General features: G+C 48.1%; 1 long non-coding RNA gene across 1 annotated transcript; it reads left to right on the top strand.

The window, feature by feature from the left end:
- Positions 1 to 4,305: 4,305 nt before the first annotated feature.
- On the top strand, positions 4,306 to 15,330 carry LOC119977995. The gene is made up of 3 exons (XR_005463340.1): positions 4,306 to 4,462; positions 5,478 to 5,539; positions 15,273 to 15,330. It is a non-coding gene; the product is annotated as an uncharacterized LOC119977995 (long non-coding RNA).
- The last annotated feature ends 4,660 nt before the right edge of the window (positions 15,331 to 19,990 follow it).

Raw genomic sequence — 19,990 nt, 5'->3', positions numbered from 1 at the left:
AGATTAACATTAAGGGGGAGGAGGTTTTGCTAAAAAGTGGGTAAATCTCCAGGCCCAGATGGTTATAGTGGGCTAAAAAGTGGATAAATCTCCAGGCCCAGATGAGATGTATTTTAAGCTGCTGTGGGAGGCAAGTGAGGAAATTGCAGGGGCTCTGATGTTATTTTCAAATCCTCTCTGGTCACAGGAGAGATGCCAGAGAACTGAGGATAGATGATGCAGTGTCATTATTCAAGTGGCAAAGTGGGGAAGAACCAGGTGATCACAGGCCAGTGAGTCTAACATCAGTAGGAGGGAAATTATTGGAAAAACCTCTGAGGGATTGAATTAATTTCCACTTGAGAAGCAAGGATTAATCAAGGGCAGTCAGCATGGTTTTATCCGGGGGAGACAATTTTTGAGGAGGTGACAAGGTGTGTATATAAGTCAGTGTGGTTGATGTAGTCTACATGGATTTCAGTAAGGCTTTTTAAAAATAAATTTAGTCTCCAATCATTTTTTTCCCAATTAAGGGGCAATTTAGTGTGGCCAATCCACCCACCCTGCACATCTTGGGGTTGTGGGGTAAGACCCATGCAGACATGGGGAAAATGTGCAAACTTCACACGGACAGTGACCCAGAGCCAGGATCGAATCTGGGACCTTGGCGCCATGAGGCAGCAGTGCTAACCATTGTGCCATCGTGCTGTCCTGGTTTCAGTAAGGCTGTGAACAAGGTTCCGCACGGGAGACTGATCAAGGAGATAAGAGCCCATGGGATCCAAGGCAATTTAGCAAATTGGTTCCAAAATTGGCTTCATGGCCGGAGGCAGAGGATGATGGTCGAAGGTTGTTTTTGTGACTGGAAGCTTGTGTCCAGTAGCATTCCGCAGGGCCCCTTGCTGCCTGTAGTCGACATTAATGATCTGGACGTAAGTTCGCAGGTGACACAAAAATTGGCTGTGTGGTAAATAGTGAGGAGGAAAGTCTTAGCTACAGGGCGACACAGACGGACTGGTTAATGGGCAGAACCGTGGCAAATTGAGTCTAACCCTGAAAAGTGTGAGATGATGCATTTTGGGAGGACCAAGGGAAAACACAATGAGTGGTAGGATGCTCGGAGTGCAGGGGAACAGAGGGACCTTGGGGACCATATCCATAGATCTGTGAAGACAGCAGGACAGGCAGATAAGGTAGTTAATAAGGTATATGGGATACTTGACTTTATTGCCAAGACATAGAAGATAAGGGAAGTTATGATGGAGCTGTATAAAACGCTGGTTTGGTCCCAGAGAGAGTAATGTCTACAGTTCTGGTCACCACCCAATAAGAAGGAAGTGTTTGCACTGGAGGGGAAGCAGAGGAGATTGACCTGGATGTTGCTGAGATGGAGCGTTTCAGCTATCAAGAGAGGCTGGATAGGCTGGGATTGTTTTCCTAAAGTGTTTAAAATGATACTGGACAGAGATAGGGTAGATAGGAACAAATGTTTCCCCTTAGTTGTGGAGTCAATAACCAGGAGGATCATAGAACAGTACAGCACAGAACAGGCCCTTCGGCCCTCGATGTTGTGCCGAGCAATGATCACCCCACTTAAACCCACGTAACCCGTATCCCAACAATCCCCCCATTCACCTTACACTACGGGCAATTTAGCATGGCCAATCCACCTAACCCGCACATCTTTGGACTGTGGGAGGAAACCGGAGCACCCGGAGGAAACCCACGCACACACGGGGAGGACGTGCAGACTCCACACAGACAGTGACCCAGCCGGGAATCGAACCTGGGACCCTGGAGCTGTGAAGCATTGATGCTAACCACCATGCTACCCTGCTGCCCCTAAATCGATTAAGGTAAGGGGCAGAAGGTTTAAAGGGGATTTGAGAAGAAGCCTTTTCATCCAGTGTGTAGTGGGAATCTGGAACTTGCTGCCTGAACCCCCACAACATTTAAGAAGTATTTAGATGAGCATTTGAAATTCCATAGCAGACAAGGCCACGGATCAAGTGCTGGAAAATGGGATTAGAATAGGTATGTGCTTGATGGCCAGCACAGAGAATGGGCCGAAGGGCCACTTTCTGTGATATAAAACTCTGGCTCTATGGCAAGACCGCTCAGATTTAGGTGTTCTCGTGCATGAGTCACAAAGTTAGTACGCAGGTGCAGCAAGTAATCAAGAAGAGTAATGGAATGCTATCCTTTATTATGAGAGGAATTGAACATAAAAGTCAGAATGTTATGTCTCAGAAATACAGGGCATCGGTGAGGTCGTATCTGAAAGACTGTGCAGCTTTGGTCTCCTTATTGTAAATGTGTTGGAGGCGGTTCGGAGGAGCTTTGCTGGATGATCTCTGGAATGTGTGGGTTATCTTATGAAGGTAGAGTGGAAAGGTTGGACTCATTTCCACTAGATTTTAGACTAGTCAGAGCTGACCTAAGATCCTGGACAGACAAGGTGGACATGGAAAGAATGTTTCCTCTTGTGGAAGAGTCCAGTACTAGGGAGCACAGCTTTGAAATTCAGGGCAGAGGTGAGGAGAATTATTTTCTCAAAGATGGTTGTGAGACTTTGGAACTCTGACTTGGAGGGTGGTGGAGGCGGGGGTCATTGAGTATTTATAACGTGGAGGTAGATTATTGTTTGGTGAGGAAATGAAAGGTTACTGGGGGTAGATGGGGAATGTGGAGCTCAACACAAATTGATCAGCCGTGATCTTATTGAATGGCGGAACAGCCCCGAGGGGCTGAATGGCCTCCTCCTGGTCCTATTTCCTAGGTTTGTATGGGATAGGGTTGGTCTGGCTTTCCATGTGAAAACTGACCCTGGCTTCTGGATCTCACCAAAATGATTGAATGATGCAGAGGAGCAGAACAAGAATAAAGTCCTGGAATTCCAGGATGACCTTACAAGGAGGGAAAGATTGAAAAAGCTTAGGAGGGTGTCCACATTACAATTAGGTGGGATGAAAAAATGGCAATGGTTTGGGAATGAGCTGTTGCTGACTGGGAGGATAGAGTAATGCAGGCGGCTCAGTGCTGGAGGAGGACGAGGAGTGATTTGCAGATAATCATCTTTGAATAATATTCTACCTAAACCTGAGATTGCTGAGATTAATTTGCATTGACAGATGGAGGGAGCGGAGGTGAGATCAGAAAGATATTTTAAAATGCTTCAAAGGCGTTTTGGGGATTGGGGTGTTTAAAATCTCCGCAGTAATTTGGTGAATAAAATGCAAAATGTCTGTGAACACATCCCAGTGAAAGGGCAGAGGTTCGGCTGTGACCCCCTCCCACCCCAGTCACCTCCACTTGTGCAGAAAGGGGATTAAACCCGGATTCCAGAGGTTGAAAACCACAGGGACAGCCCCAGATGTGGAAGAAACTCACTTTACTGAAGATGTTCATGAAGAAAATGTGAACATTCATCCAGGTCACAAATATAAAGTGGTTATTGGGGAAGACGGATCAGCGATAATCGCCGCTAAGGAGATTTGGAAACTTTACAGCGGGTCAGTGTCAGAATGAAGGGATTTCCAAAGTTACAAATGTCTGAATATAGAACCGACAGAAACATTATTGTCATTCTGGGGGATACTCCCCCAACTCCCGCCAGGAATTTGTGTCCACACCAACCATCCTGGAAAACATCGACATTCCCGGGATGGGTGGGTCTCAGCGCTGACGGACGGCGGACCGCAGGGAAACATGGGGGTGGCTTCCTCCATAAATCCCACCCAACATCCCATAAACAGGCCCTTCGGCCAATCGTGCCTGTGCCCCCCCCCCCCCCCATCAATCTGCGCTAATCCCATTGGCTGCTAACTTTATGGCGGGGGGCGGGGGGCAATCCGGGGGGGGGCAATCCCGGGGGGGAGGGGCCAATCCCGGGGGGGGGGCAATCCCGGGGGAGGAGGGGCCAATCCCGGGGGGGCAATCCCGGGAGGGGCCAATCCCGGGGGGGGGGCAATCCCGGGGTGGGGGGGAGGGGCCAATCCCGGGGGGGAGGGGCCAATCCCGGGAGGGGCCAATCCCGAGGGGGGGGGGGGCAATCCCGAGGGGGGGGGGGGCAATCCCGGGGGGGAGGGGCCAATCCCGGGTGGGGGGAGGGGCCAATCCCGGGGAGGGGGGGAGGACAATCCCGGGGGGGGAGGGGCCAATCCCGGGGAGGGGGGGAGGACAATCCCGGGGGGATGGGCCAATCCCGAGGGGGGGGGGGGCAATCCCGGGGGGGGGGGGGGAATCCCGGGGGGGGGGGGCAATCCCGGGGGGGGGGGAGGGGCCAATCCCGGGGGGGAGGGGCCAATCCCAGGTTTCGGCCATTGCTTCGCCTCACTATTCGCTTTGATGTCCTGGGAGGGACAGACTTTGTTTCCTTGTGGCTTCCAAATGGGGAGGTGTCAGCTTTGGAATGTGGGGAATGGCCGGGTTTCCCCTCACTGCTTCCTGATGTCTCCAATTGGAACATCCCAATCATTGCCAGGTAAATGCAGCATTTGGAAGAGTCACGTTATTAAACAGGATTTATCAGGAAAAGGCCGGGATGGAATTTACCGGGGCTTCCCACGGGTTTCTGATTTCCCGGCGGTGAGGGGTGCATTCAGTGGGCATTCCCATGACAACGGCGGGATCGGAAGATGCTGCAGGTAAACTGCCGAAAAACACGCGGCAGATTGCACAGAAAATCCCGCCCATGATAAAGATAAACTATTTGCACTGGGTGGAGATGCTAGAACCAGGGGGCACAGTCTGATCATTAGGGCCAGACTGTTCAGGTGGATCTCTCCCCTGTTCCCATGGAAATGTGACATCGTCTTCAGAATGTCACATAATAAACCTCCAGGAGCCAGACTTGTTATAGCATTAATTTAGTTCCAATTCAAACCTCAATGATTAGGCTGTGTGAACGTGAAATGTATAATTATTTTAAATAAAAGTGGGAATGCATTTCTCTCTCGGGAGATATGGGAAACATGTTTAAAATTCCCGACCTGATGTTCCTGGAAAGCTGCCTTAATCGAAGCATGTTTCCCATAGAAATGCGGAAGGTTTATCATGAATACTTTCACTTCTTTAAGATTGAGGTTCTCCTCCAGTTTCGGAACCATCAATTATCTGACCACAATAACCTCCCCTGTGAAAAACTAAAACCTGGCTGTTGCGTAAACCCCACCCTCAATTTAAACCAAACCTTTGAATGCTGAACATAAGAACATAAGAACTAGGAGCAGGAATAGGCCATCTGGCCCCTCGAGCCTGCTCCGCCATTCAATGAGATCATGGCTGATCTTTAGTGGACTCAGCTCCACTTTCCGGCCTGAACACCATAACCCTTAATCCCTTTATTCTTCAAAAAACTATCTATCTTTACCTTAAAAACATTTAATGAAGGAGCCTCGACTGCTTCACTGGGCAAGGAATTCCATAGATTCACAACCCTTTGGGTGAAGAAGTTCCTCCTAAACTCAGTCCTAAATCTACTTCCCCTTATTTTGAAGCATTGTAATTGGAGCTAACTGAACGGACAACACAAAGACAAGTTCGACTCGAAGACAAACAGGTACTTGTAGAAACAATAGATTTTTAAAAACAAGATTTTTTATTTGTCAGTCAGCAAATATGGCTGGTGGCAAAACCATTGTTATTGTTCATTATTAATGTCCCTGAGAAGGTGAGGATTGGCCCTCTCCTGGAGTCACTGCAGTTTTTCCAATGGTGATTATCTCACATCGAGTTCAGTATCGGGCACACCTACTGATCCAGCAGAGGGCTCTATCCTGAATGGTGTTGAGTTTCTGGAGTGTTGTAGTTGCATCCATCAAGACTAGTGATGGACATTCCATCCTGCTCCTGAAGGTTCAGCAATTTATCAATTCATCACAGAATAAAAAGTCTTTGCCCTGCAATTATAGCCACCATGTTGATAGAGCGGTTTTATAGAAACATAGAAAGTGGGAGCAGAAGGAGGCCATTTGGCCCTTCGAGCCTGCTCTGTCATTCATTATCATCAGGTTCAATAACCTGATCCCACCTTCCCCCATATCCCTTGATGCCTTTACTCCTAGAGCTATATCTAATTCCTTAATGAAATTACACAACATTTTAGCCCCAACTACTCTCTGTGGTAGTGAATTCCACAGATTCACTACGCTTTGGGTGAAGAAATTTCTCCTCCCCTCTCTCAATTTATCCATTCAAATAATAATCTGCCTTCCTATTTTTGCTACCGAAGTGGATAACCTCACATTCACATTATACTGTATCTGCCATGCATGTGCCCACTCACTCAGCCTGTCCAAATCCCACTGAAGCATCTCTGCATCCTCCTCACAGCTCACCCTCCCATCCAACTTTGTATCATCTGTGAATTTGGAGATGGGGCTGGATTCCCCAATTTTCAGGCTATGTGGGAACGGTGGCATTTTACGACCAAATATTAGGTGCAAAATGGCCACCGATCCTCTGTTTAGTGGGGGGCTAGTAGGCCGGCAGCGTAGAGCACCCAGCTTTAGCTGCCGATATGGCCGGAGAATTGCCGGGTCCGTGGTCGTGCATGTGCATGCCGGTGGCCTGCAGTGGCTGCACCGAGCAACTTGGCGCAGGCCACACATAAACCCGGGCTGAAAAATAGCCCCCCCCCCCTTTTTGGCCGGCAGATGACCCCCGGACCACCCCCCGACAGTGCCCCCAGCCCCTGGCAAAGTCCCCGCTGCCCGTGGGTCAGCCCTCCCTAATTGTGGCGGCGCTGGAATGAGTCCTCAGCCGTCACGCCGAGTTCCCGATATACGCGACCGACGCCATCGGAAAGTCAGCCGGTCGTGGGGGGAGGGAGCATCAAGGGGAGGGCCTCGGGAAATGCCCTGCGGCCGTCGATATGGCACCCGGTATTCTCTGGAGCAGGCGGAGCATCGCGAAAACGGCGCTGTCCCTGATTTCGGCAGAAACGTTGATCCTCCGGCCAATCGGCAAATGCGATTTTGGCGTCGGCGACCGGAGAATCCAGCCCACTACATTCAGTTCCTTCGTCCCAATCAGTAATATATAATGTGAGCAGTTGGGGTCCTAACACAGATCCCTGCAGTACCCCACTAGTCACTGCCTGCCAATCAGAAAATGACCCATTTATTCCAACTTTTTGCTTCCTGTCTGCTAACCAGCTTTCTATCCATCTCAAGACATTACCTGCAATCCCATGAGCTTTAACTTTCCAACGTAATCTGCTCTGTGAGACCTTGTTGAAAGCCTTCAGAAAGTCTAAATAAACCACATCCATGGTTAGCATGGTGGAACAGTGGTTAGCACTATTGTCTCTCAGCTCCAGGGACCCAGGTTCAATTCCCGCCTCGGATGACTGTCAATGTGGAGACCAAAACTGCACACAATATTCTAGTTGTGGCCTCACCAATGTCCTGTATAATTGCAACACATCCCTGCTCCACTACTCGAAACCTCTCGCAATGAAGGCCAACATACCATTAGCCTTCTTTGCCGCCTGCTGCACCTGCATGCTTACCTTCAGCGACTGGTGCACAAGGACACCCAGGTCCCGCTGCACACTCCCCTCTCCCAATTTACAACCATTCAGGTAGTAATCTGCCTTCCTGTTTTTGCTTCCAAAGTGAATAACCTCACACTTATCTAAATTATACTGCATCTGCCATTGGTTTGCCCACTCGCCCAACCTGTCCAGATCATGCTGCAGGATCCCTGCATCATCACAATTCACCCTCCCTCCCAACTGTGGTACCCCACTAGTTACTGCCTGCCTATTTGAAAAGGACCCATTAATCCCTGCTCTTTGTTTCCTCTCTGCCAATCAGTTTTCTATCCATTCCAATACACTTCTCCCAATCCCATGTGCTTTAATCTTGCACAATAATCTCTCATGCGGGACTTTGTCAAACGCTTTCTGAAAGTCCAAACATAGCACATCGACTGGCTCTCCCTTGTCAACTCTGCTAGTTGCATCTTCAAAGAATTCCACTACATTTGACAAGCATGATTTCCCCTTCATAAATCCATCCTGACCCTGTCTGATCCTGCCACTGCTTTCTAAATGTTCTGCTATAAAGTCCATGATCATGGATTCAAGAATTTTCCCCACTACCGATGTTAGGCTTACTATAATTCCCTGTTTTTTCTTTCTCTGCCTCCCTTTTTGAATATTGGAGTGATGTGAGCTACCCTCCAATCTGCAGGGACAGTTCCAGAGTCTATAGAATCCCGGAAGATGACCACCAATGCATCCATTATTTCCAGAGCCACCTCCTTAAACACTCTGGGATGCAGATTATCAGGCCCTGGGGATTTATATGCCTTCAATCCCATCAATTTTCCCAGCACCATTTCTCTACTAATATTGATCTTCTTCAGTTCTTCCCTCTCACTAAACTTTTCATTGTCCAACATTTCTGGGATCTGATTTGTGTTCTCTTTTGTGAAGACAGAACCAAAGTATATATTCAAATGCTCAACCATTTCTTTGTCCCTTATTATACATTCCACTATTTCTGTCTGTAGGAGACCTACATTCATCTTTACCAATCTCTTTCTCTTCACATACTTATAGAAACTCTTAGTGTCAGTTCTTATGTTCCCTGCAAGCTTCCTTTCATACTGTACTTTCCCCTTCTTAATCAATTCCTTGGTCCTTTTTTGCTGAATTCTAAACTGCTCCCAATCCTCAGACCTATTATTTTTCTTGGCCAATCTGTATGCTTCTTCCTTGTATTGAATACTATCTCTAATTTCCTTTGTAAGCCATAGATTGGCCCTCTTACCCATTTTACTTTTGTGCCAGACAGGAATATACAATTGTTGCAGTTCCTCCATACGTTCCTTGAATGTTTGCCATTGTCACCCCTTTAAGTAACCCTCTCCAATCTATCAAGGCCAAATCACACCTCATATCTTCATAGTTCCCTTTATTAAGACTCAGCACCCGAGTCTCCGAACCAACTTATTCACTCTGCATCTTGATTTAAAAATTCTAACATGTTATGATCGCTCATCCCCAAGGGGTCTCGCACAGCCAGATTGGCAATGATTCCCTTCTCATTACACAGTACCCAGTCTAAGATGGCCTGTTCTCTAGTTGGTTCCTCCACACATTGGTCAAGGAAACTATCCCGTATACACTCCAGGAATTCCTCCTCTACGGCATTGTGGCTAATTTGATTTGCCCAATCTATATGCAGATTAAAATTACCCATGATCATAGATATTCCCTTATCACATGCATCTCTAATTTCATGTTTAATACCATTCCCAACATTACCAGTGCAGTTTGGGGGTCTATATATAACACCCACTAATGTTTTTGCCCCTTGATGTTTCTCAACTCTATCCATACAGATTCCACATTGTCAGAGCTGATAACCTTTCTCACTATTGTGTTAATTTCCTCTTTAACCAGCAGTACCACACCACCACCTTTTCCTTTGTGCCTGTCCTTCCTAAATACTGAGAACCCTGGGACATTCAGTTCCCATCCCTGGTTACCCTGCAGCCATGTCTCCGTAATCCCAATTACATTCTACTGGTCCCACCTCCCTGTACAATTAAACCTGTTTCAGTTAAACCTCTGCTCACTGTCTGTGGTGGGAGGTGTCCACAAGATGCTGATGGGAGGCTAAGTGATGATGGCGCCATTGAAGGTATTGGAAAAATGGCTGGGCTTTCTGGTTCAAGGTGATCATTGGCTGGCGTTTAAGTGTTGTGAGTGCTAACTACTGGATCTGCTGTCGTCTGGAATCAGAGGGGTTGCAAATGAACCTCAACAATGGAATCATTAGCGAATATCCCCAATCCTAATCCTATGATAGGGAGAAGATCACTGATGAAGCATCTGAGATTTGTTGGGCTGGGATGTCTCTTGTTTGATTCCCCATTCCTACTCCCAAAGCACTTCAAATTGATAAGGTGATATCCAGTTTTTTTGACTATTTAATTGCCCAGCCAGGGACTGAATGTCACTCAATGGAACAGAAGGGAATCTACAGGAACTTAATAAACCTAGCTTCTCACAAATACAGAAGTTAAGTCCGAATAGTTACAAATGATGTCCACTATAATCCTGCTCACTGGCAACATGTAAATGAGGCCTGGGTCCTAAAATGGCTCAGGCAACATGTCAACATATAAATCACCATGAACGTTTGCCTGACTCTTGCAACCAAGAGGTTCTATTTGGAAGCTTGGATTGACACCTGTGACTAAAAATATTCATCTGAACAAGTGGATTTCTCTCGAAATGAAAAATATACTTTCTCCTTCAATACAGAGCTAGGAACATCATCACATTGTCAGAAGTCGAGAGGTCTAGAGGCTTCTAAGGTGGAAAATTACTGATCAAATTCCACGGTTACGGTATATTCCTGCAGCTGTATCATCCATGTTGTATTTCAAAGCCTTTCTTTCTTTTTTTAATATAAATTTAGAGTACCCAATTATTCTTTTTCAATTAAGGGGCAATTTAGCATGGCCAATCCACCTAACCTGCACATCTTTGAGTTGTGGGGGCGAGACCCACGCAGACACGGGGAGAATGTGCAAACTCCACACGGACAGTGATGCCGGGATTCGAATCCGGGTCCTCAGTGCCGGAGTCCCAGTGCTAACCACTGCACCACATGCCGCCCTTCAAAGCCTTTCTGACAACCTTCAGGTGGAATCAAGTATTTGGAGTTGCAGACAGTGTACAATTTAGAATTGTGGAATCTAACAGCTGCATCTTCATTCAATCCCGTGACAAGTAAACACTTTAAATGTGTTCATCATCTACACTTTCATCACATTCTAACAATGGAACTATATGGGTGGGATTTACCCACCCCGCCCCTCATCACCGGGAAACCGGTGTGAACAGCAGCTAAATCCCACCCTATGTCATCTGGGTGGTGTATAAATTAAAGTTAATCAGGTGGAAATAACCACAATAAGAAGGAAAGGCTCAAATCAGTTAACAAAGAGCAGAGAGACACAGATGAATGGGACATATGGGTCAGCTTCTTGCACACAGCTTCTTATCGAGTATAGTCCTTGAGTTTTTGCAGACATTTACCAGGAGGCGAAAGCTCACTGACTTCCGTGTTCAAGAACTGATTCGATGTCTCCAGCTGGACTGCCTTCGACATGGTGAATTGCTTTTCTTCATATTGTTGCGATTCATTATCTTCATTATCAGAAAAAGATTTTGCACAAATCCTCTGTTAATGCCGTTTAAAGCCTTATACAGCAGCTGACATTACCCTGATTTTCCAATCGAATAACCCATATTGCGGAATATAAACAAGGCTGAACAGAGGCAAAGCAGGAAGTGCTGACTGTGTGAATGAGCAGATTGTAGGAGAAAGAAAGATGTCAGGAGACAGTTTCCATGGGTTTCCACTTTTCAGTTTGGAATTAGTTTGATATCAATAGCTGCAATAAGTGAGGTAAACACGCAAAATCAAAAAGGCTTCAGTAACATACAACATGCAACAGGATTGCAACAGTAACTTATTTGCAACACTGAATTACATACAGCACGATCATGCCAATCCCGAGTAACATTGAGAGTAGATCGTACGAATCATTGCAAGAAGTGGTGTGTTCTGTTTGAGTAGTTGGTATAATACTTACTGCAAAGACAGATGTTGCACAATTATTTGTTCATTTATTTTTAATTAGTTAATTAATTATTTTGTGCTTTGTGTTCAAAATACAGCAAGATATCAGGACCAGTGGACATTCTTCAGAAATCCAAGGAAACTCAAACCTGCTGAAAATAATCTAAAATACTGAAGGAGTGAAATAACTGGAAGGAATTGCATTGATTTTGTACCTTTCACAACCTCAAAACATCGCCACATCTTTCCCAGCCAATCGGCACTTGTGAAGTGTCATTGCTGTTGTCGACAAAGTATTCAGGATAAGAATTACCAAAAAAAAGCTCAAAATATAATTTATTGCTTTACAAATTTCCCCACCTGTCTTGCAAAGCAAATTGGACTATTGTTCATTCATTATGAAACTATTAGTGATTTTCAAGACCATAATTTTATTTTGATCGTCTGCATCATGGTCAGTGCCCACACAGGGCATGATTTCCATGTTGAATGGTATATTTCTGATGTTTCCCTGTTTAAAAACCACTAAGAAATTATTTTTATAATAATAATAAAAATCTTTATTGTCACAAGTTAGGGTTAGGGTTACATTAACACTGCAATGAAGTTACTGTGAAGAGCCCCTAGTCGCCACATTCCGGTGCCTGTTCGGGTATACAGGGGGAGAATTCAGAATGTCCAAATTACCAACAGCACGTCTTTCGGGACTTGTGGGAGGAAACCAGAGCACCCGGAGGAAACCCACGCAGACACGGGAAGAACGTGCAGACTCCGCACAGACAGCGACCCAAGCTGGAAATCGAACCTGGGACCCTGGCACTGTGAAGCAACAGTGCTAACCGTTGTGCTACTGTGCTGCATATTAATGGAAGACTGGGGTACTGAGGGCTACAAGCTGGGAGTTGTGCTGATTGGGTAGGAGGGAATGGAGGGACAGAGATGTGAGAGTTCCGAGGTGGTTAGGAACTGTCAGCAATAAATGGCCACCACAGGCCCTGAATCAGCCTAAAGGCAGGTGGGCTTGTTGGCACCATAGCCGTTTCCTGTATTATGGGGACCAGGTTGGAGACATTGTAGAGTCCGAGAGTTCCTCTGCACTGAGATGTGTGGAGATAAATATTTAAACTTGGGGGTGTTGGATGGGAACTCATCACTGAACACAAAGAGGGTACCTCTGTGAGTGATGTGAATTTGAGGGGGAAATTGCTGCTATAATTAGTGGAGGGAATGACAGCAGTATGTGGATTTAGGATGATTTGGAAGGGATGGTATCCCTGTGAGCTGGATGGCATTGGAGGGGAAGATTGCCTCTGTGAACTGTTGTAAGTCACCTTTGGAGGGGTAATGATGTTGTGGAAATAAGTCAAAACGTCACAATTTTCCCTTTGTTAAACCTAAAATCTATTAGCTATAAAGTAATAAAATGCTTAAAATAACCTGAATGCATCATTCTTAATATTTCGATGCAGCTGCCCTCCCCATTAACTTATATTATCAGTTGTTATTGGTAACACTTGTAAGGGTAGCACAGTGGTTAGTACAATTGCTTCACAGCTCCAATGTCCCAGGTTCGATTCCGGCTTGGGTCACTGTCTGTGCGGAGTCTGCACATTCTCCGTGTGTGCGTGGGTTTCCTCCGGGTGCTCTGGTGTCCTCCCACAATCCAAAGATGTGCAGGTTGGGTGAATTGGCCATGATAAATTGCCCTTAGTGTCCAAAATTGCCCTTAGTGTTGGGTAGGGTTACTGGGTTCTGGGGATAGGGTGGAGGTGTTGACCTCGGGTAGGGTGCTCTTTCCAAGAGCCGGTGCAGACTCGATGGGCCGAATGGCCTCCTTCTGCACTGTAAATTCTATGAAATCTACGAATTTGTATCATTATAGATTTACTGTTCACATTCCTAACTCGAGTAAAAACAGATTTGAATTCCTGATTTGCTATTAATTAAGCTTTTATTTTAATAAAAAAACTAGTTATACCTATTTTCTCCCATTAATACGTTGTCTGCAGTTATTTGAAGATTCAAACACGAAGAATAACTAAACTTATAGATGATAAATAGAATGATTTTAAATAAAATCAAGCAGATGGTGCTTAATTTTTGGAAACAAAAGTCAGTTTTCACGGCGTGATGAATTTCCATATACTATGGGTGTGATCTAACAGCTTTGTTGCCCTTGACTCAGGACAGAGCGAGGCCTGTAAATCTTGCGGGAGGCCTTTTATGAGATTTATGCCACTCGTTACACCTCAAGGGTTCTCATTAGATCTCGCGAGACGTTGCAATCTGGAGCTTGCACTCAAGGAGCATTATCCAGAATCTAACTGCTCACTTCAAATTGTCTGTGCCGCAATCTCTGGACCCACTGTGCCATCTGGGTGCCCCCCTGGCAGTGGATCGGGCCCCCGGGAGTGTCCTTCCCCTAATGAAGTGGGGTGTTTTTCTCATTTGTTCATGGGATGTTGGTGTCGCAGGTTGTGCCAGCATTTATTGTCCATCCCTAACTGCCATCCTTTAAGAGGCAGTTCAGAGTCAACCACATTGCTGTGGGTCTGGAGTCACGTGTAGGCCAGACCGGGTAAGGACGGCAGATTTCCTTCCCTAAAGGACATTAGTGAACCAGATGAGCTTTTACATCAATCGACAATGGGTTTTGTGGTTGTCATTAGACTTTTAATTCCGGATTTTTACTGAATTCAAATTCCCCCACCTGCCCTGGTAGGATTTGAACCTGGGACGCCAGAGCATTACTCTGGGCTTCTGGTTTACTAGTGCAGTGACAGGACCACTACGCTACCGTAGGGGCATTGGGCGGTGGGGGTCCAGAACCACGGTGGGAAGTCCTGACAAGCAGAGCTGGTTAATGTAGGTAAGTGTTACTTAGTGTAGGTTTGTGTAGGTAAGTGTTAGTGTAGGTTTGTGTAAGTAAGTGTTAGTTAGTGTAGGTTTGTGTAGGTAGGTGTTAGTGTAGGTTTGTGTAGGTAAGTGTTAGTGTAGGTTTGTGTAGGTAAGTGTTAGTGTAGATAAGTGTTACTTAGTGTAGGTTTGTGTAGGTAAGTGTTAGTGTAGGTTTGTGTAAGTAAGTGTTAGTTAGTGTAGGTTTGTGTAGGTAGGTGTTAGTGTAGGTTTGTGTAGGTAAGTGTTAGTGTAGGTTTGTGTAGGTAAGTGTTAGTTTGTGTAGGTAAGTGTTAGTTAGTGTAGGTTTGTGTAGGTAGATGTTAGTGTAGGTTTGTGTAGGTTAGAGTTAGTGTAGGTTTGTGTAGGTAAGTGTTAGTTAGTGTAGGTTTGTGTAGGTAGGTGTTAGTTAGTTTAGGTAGGTGTTAGTTAGTGTAGGTTTGTGTAGGTAGGTGTTAGTTAGTTTAGGTAGGTGTTAGTTAGTGTAGGTTTGTGTAGGTAAGTGCGGCCTCACCCGCTGCTTCTCGCTGAGACCCCAAATTGAAGCAGAGCCCCATTTAACAGTGGGGTGGTTCCAGGTGCTTTACCCACTGGGAAGCCTCCTGCTAATCCCACCTAATAGGAGTCTATTCCATTCCCATTGAATTATTCCCTATATTTTATAATTGTGGTAGTAATGTTATTGGAAACCCTGGTTTAAAATACAGACAAGTATGTCTACTAAAACTCTAATTAAAGTATTGCAAAAGGTGAGATAATAATTGATTTTAATCATTTATTTGTTTACAGAGAGATGGAACCCCTACAGTGCAGAAGGAGGCCATTCAGCCCATCGGATCTACACCGGCCTTTGGAAAGAGCACCCTACTTAAGCCCACACCTCCACCCTATCCCTGTAAGCCTACTTGTGACAATAAAGGTTATTTATTTATAACCCAGTAACCCCACCTACCCTTTTTCGACACTAAGGGCAATTTATCATGGCCAATCCACCTAACCTGCACGATTTTGGACTGTGGGAGGAAACCGGAGCACCCGGAGGAAACCCACGCTGACACATGGAGAACACGCAGTCTCCTCACAGGGAAAATCTAATTTAGCGTGGGGATCCGTGTCATGTCTGCAGGGAGCGGGCAGTAGGCTAAGCAGCGTCACTGCGAGAGTCTGCGGGGAGGGGGTGGGAGGGGGTACTGGGAGAGTCCGCGGGGAGGGAGGCATAGGTGCTCCTTGGGGAGGGGGCACTGGGAGAGTCCGCGGGGAGGGAGGCATGGGTGCTCCTTGGGGAGGGGGGGGAGGGGGCGAGAAGTGGCCCTGGAGCGGGAAGGGAAGAGGCACTGGGGATGAGGAGGGGGCGGGGAGTGGGCACTGGGTGCTCTGTGGGGAGGGGAGGGGGAGGGGAGGTGGCCTGGAGGGGGTGGGGAGGTGGAGGAGGGGGGTGGGGGGGGGCAGGGAGGGGGCACTTTGTGCTCTGTAGGGAGGGGGCGGGGAAATGGCAGGGAGGGGTCCTGGAGGGGGCGGGGAGGGGGTCAGGAAGGGGCGGAGAGGGGGCACTGGGTGATCATTGCAGTTAAGAAAAACCTAAAAAAGTGACATCAGAGGAAATCTGTGACCTGACTGGCTGGTCGGAAATCTGCACTAGGTAGAGATGGCTGGGCAGGTGATGTGCTGTAACTGCACAACGTGGGAACTGGAAGATTCCTTTCCGAGCTGCAGTGACCACATCTGCAGCAAGTGTTTGTTACTCGAGAAATTCTGGCTCAGAGTTGATGAGCTGGAATCTGAGCTTCTGGCACCGCGACACATTCGGGAGGGGGAGAGTTACCTGGAAGCTTTGTTTCATGAGGCTGCTGCACCACGTAGAGGATGCTGACCTGGGGAGGCTCCGAGACGCAGTGGCGGTCTGGAGGGATGTCTTACTGACTGACCCATCCCTCCCACTGACCACGTGTCCATTCTCCCGCAGGTCCTCCACCAACGGCACCGACCCATCCCAAATGGCTCCCTCCTTACTCCCAGGAGACCACCTCGGAGGAGAGCTCCCAGGGTGCCACTGTTATAGTCGCAGCACAACTGTAATCCCCACCCTCCCCCAGTGCAGATACACACACCTCAGTGGGACATGTTTGTGATCAGGCTTCTGGGGCACAATCTGGTGGGAAGCACACAGCTGCTGATGTACATCAGGTGGAGGCAGGAACCCCCCGGGCGAGACAGCAGTCGGAGGGCTGCTGGATCCCAGGACCCAGCTGGGTCCCTGCCTGATGCTGAGCCTCTGGAACAGGGTTACCCGGAGCTGATGGAGACGATAGGGAGCGGCCAGGATATTCAGAGGGAGATGTCAGCGACACTCCAGCAGATCCATAGCCGCTTGGAGGAGTCCCAGAGGCAAGGGGCACTCAGCCCGTTCCCTCGTCACGCCCCTCCCCTCCCCCACCCGGCCCTGTCAGGCCCCCCCCCCCCACCCCAGCCAGTGTCCAGCCCAGTAGCCCTCAGTCACGCCTCTCCCTGTCCAACCTTCCCTCTCTCCATCAGCCACCATGCCAGTTTCTTGATTTTTAAGAGCACAAGTGAACCTCGCTGTCGGGAATTCCCTCCGGTGGAGACGGAGAATCGCGGAAGCTCCGGAGAATACCGGGTCAGGACACCAATGATATGCAAATACCGTTTGCTCTACATGCAGAGTAGAACGCATTGATGCCTCTGCCATCAATCGCGTTTCCCGATTGGGAGGATTCCGCCCAGTACTGTCTCCATGGAAATGTGTTTGAAAAAGCAGCTTTCATTTATTGAGCTGTACCAAAAAAATCCGGTGCGTGAGAACACTGCAAGCATTTAAAATAAAACCTCTTTCTAAATGATCTTTACATAGAATCTGTTTATCTGTGTACAATAGCAGTGTAATATCACCCCTCACATCCTCATTCTGGCCGGATATAATTCCCTGCACCTTTACCACACAGGAGCAGTCCCACGTTCCTGATTTTGGAGTCAGTATAAAGGAAGGTGTGATAACCTCGGGCAGCTGCTCGGTGGACAATGGTGATTTGACCAGGTGGCAGTGGGTTAGGTGTCTGGGTTTTTGGCAGTTTGAAGGTGAAGGTAATGAGACTCCTGAGTTTTATTAGTGCAGTCAACTGAAACACACATTTACACAACTTCTGCTCACACTTACTTTCCTGTGTGTTGTGTTGTGAAAGGGACTCGCTCTGTGGTCAGATTTTGTTTCTTCCATTAGTGGAAACATGTTGGAAATGTTCGTTCTTCTGCACTTCCAACCCAGTCAAACCGTGGAGGCTGTTTCCATTTGCCATTTGCATGTTTGCCAAGGTGTAAAGTACTGTGAGATGAGGGGAGTTTTTCCCCAGTGATGGTGGCAGTAATGTCGGGGATTCTTTGAAGCAGCTGATTAAGTGGTTAATGCTGACACTATTCTGATTTTTGTCCTCTGTGGTATTGACATTGATGGTCCTTGTTTGAGGAATCGCCATCTGAAAATGATCAGAAATATTTTTTTAAACGTTGTTCTATCAGTAAAATTAAACAAATATCTCACAACATGTTTTCTATTTTTAATCACAGAACATCTGCTCCCTTGTGATAGCAGTGATATGTTGGCACGATCTGCGGCTATGTCCTGCCCGAATGGGGGCGCACCACGGCCGACAGATGCCAGGACAGCCTCCCCCGAGCTTCCCAAAGGCCGGAACGCCGCTCAACATCTCCCCAAATCTCACCAGACGTTGCAATCAGGATCCCACCCACAATCGGCGGGGCCCAGTTTTGCATCCTGAAGAACCCATTAAACCGTGCTGATGCCAAATCTAACCGGCTCCTGGCATCTACCGGCCTCCCCAGGGAGACCCCAGCCAGGTGCCATTTGGTACTGGACAACACAAATGTGGACCAGGCCGAACAGCTCCCAGGGGTCCCCCAGGCCATTGGAGACCCTGGATAGTCAGGGACAGGGAAGAGTGGCTCCCTGGCTCTCCTGTGGCACCTGCACACATGGCAGTGCCAAGATGCATTGCCAGGCTGTAAGTAACCCTTCCAGGGTACCAGTGTGGCAGTGCCAAGGGGCATCCTGAGGGGTGCCATGCCCATGAAAGGAGGGATAAGGATTGGATTGGATTGGATTTGTTTATTGTCACGTGTACCGAGGTACAGTGAAAAGTATTTTTCTGCGAGCAGCTCAACAGATCATTCAGTACATGGGAACAAAAGGGAATTAAACAAAATACAAGAAAATACATAATAGGGCAACACAAGATATACAATGTGACTACATAAGCATTGGCATCGGATGAAGCATACAGGGTGTAGTGTTAATGAGGTCAGTCAATAAGAGGGTCATTTAGGAGTCTGGTGACAGTGGGGAAGAAGGGTGGGAGCTTGAAGAACGGGTATGAAGGGGCCTCTGGGAAGTTTGGGGGGATGAAGGGTGGGATCCTGAGAGGGGGGACTCAAAACGTTGTGTGGGAAAGCCTGAAAAATGGGGGGGGGGGGCTCAGTGACCCCACAGTAGCATGTCCTCACTTGTGGGGTTGTGGGATAGTGCCCATGGGTGTGGGGAGTGACATTGCCCATTGGGTGGGGGGCGTGGGGGACCCACAATTCCTCTCAGGGCACCCTTTTAAAATGATGGCCTGATTTCTGAGGAGCCGGTGGTCAGTGGGTTCAGCTCCGGCCTGGTCAGTGGGTTCAGCTCCGGCCTGGTCAGAGGGTTCAGCTCCGGCCTGGTCAGCCGGTTCAGCTCCGGCCTGGTCAGCGGGTTCAGCTCCAGTCTGGTCAGCGGGTTCAGCTCCGGCCTGGTCAGCGGGTTCAGCTCCGGCCTGGTCAGTGGGTTCAGCTCCAGCCTGGTCAGTGGGTTCAGGTCCCGGCCTGGTCAGTGGCTTCAGCTCCAGCCTGGTCAGCGGGTTCAGCTCCGGCCTGGTCAGCGGGTTCAGCTCCGGCCTGGTCAGCGGGTTCAGCTCCGGCCTGGTCAGCGGGTTCAGCTCCGGCCTGGTCAGCGGGTTCAGCTCCGGCCTGGTCAGCAGGTTCAGCTCCAGCCTGGTCAGCGGGTTCAGCTCCGGCCTGGTCAGCGGGTTCAGCTCCGGCCTGGTCAGCGGGTTCAGCTCCGGCCTGGTCAGCGGGTTCAGCTCCGGCCTGGTCAGCGGGTTCAGCTCCGGCCTGGTCAGCGGGTTCAGCTCCGGCCTGGTCAGCGGGTTCAGCCTTCCTGTGATGAAAGTAATTCTAATTGTGGGCTTGACCGTGGAGAAACTTCCCAGGGCCCAAAAAAGTTTAGACAGGCACAAGCTTCACTGTATCACACACAGAGAGTGGCTGTTTCCCAGCGCAGGCCAAGGCTGCACTTAGTCCCATTTTCTGCACTGGAACTCCACTCTGGAGCTCGGCTCTGGAGCTCCTCCCACTGGAACTCCGCCCTGGAGCTCCGCTCTGGAGCTCTGCTCTGGAGCTCCGCTCTGTGGAGTGGAGTACTGAACGGGACTCAGCCGAGATATCCAAGGTGA

The sequence above is a fragment of the Scyliorhinus canicula genome, chromosome 15, assembly GCF_902713615.1.
Source record: "Scyliorhinus canicula chromosome 15, sScyCan1.1, whole genome shotgun sequence".
NCBI lineage: Eukaryota > Metazoa > Chordata > Chondrichthyes > Carcharhiniformes > Scyliorhinidae > Scyliorhinus > Scyliorhinus canicula.
The sequence above is the reverse complement of the archived record's forward strand: the minus strand, read 5'-3'. Positions and strand labels throughout refer to the sequence as shown.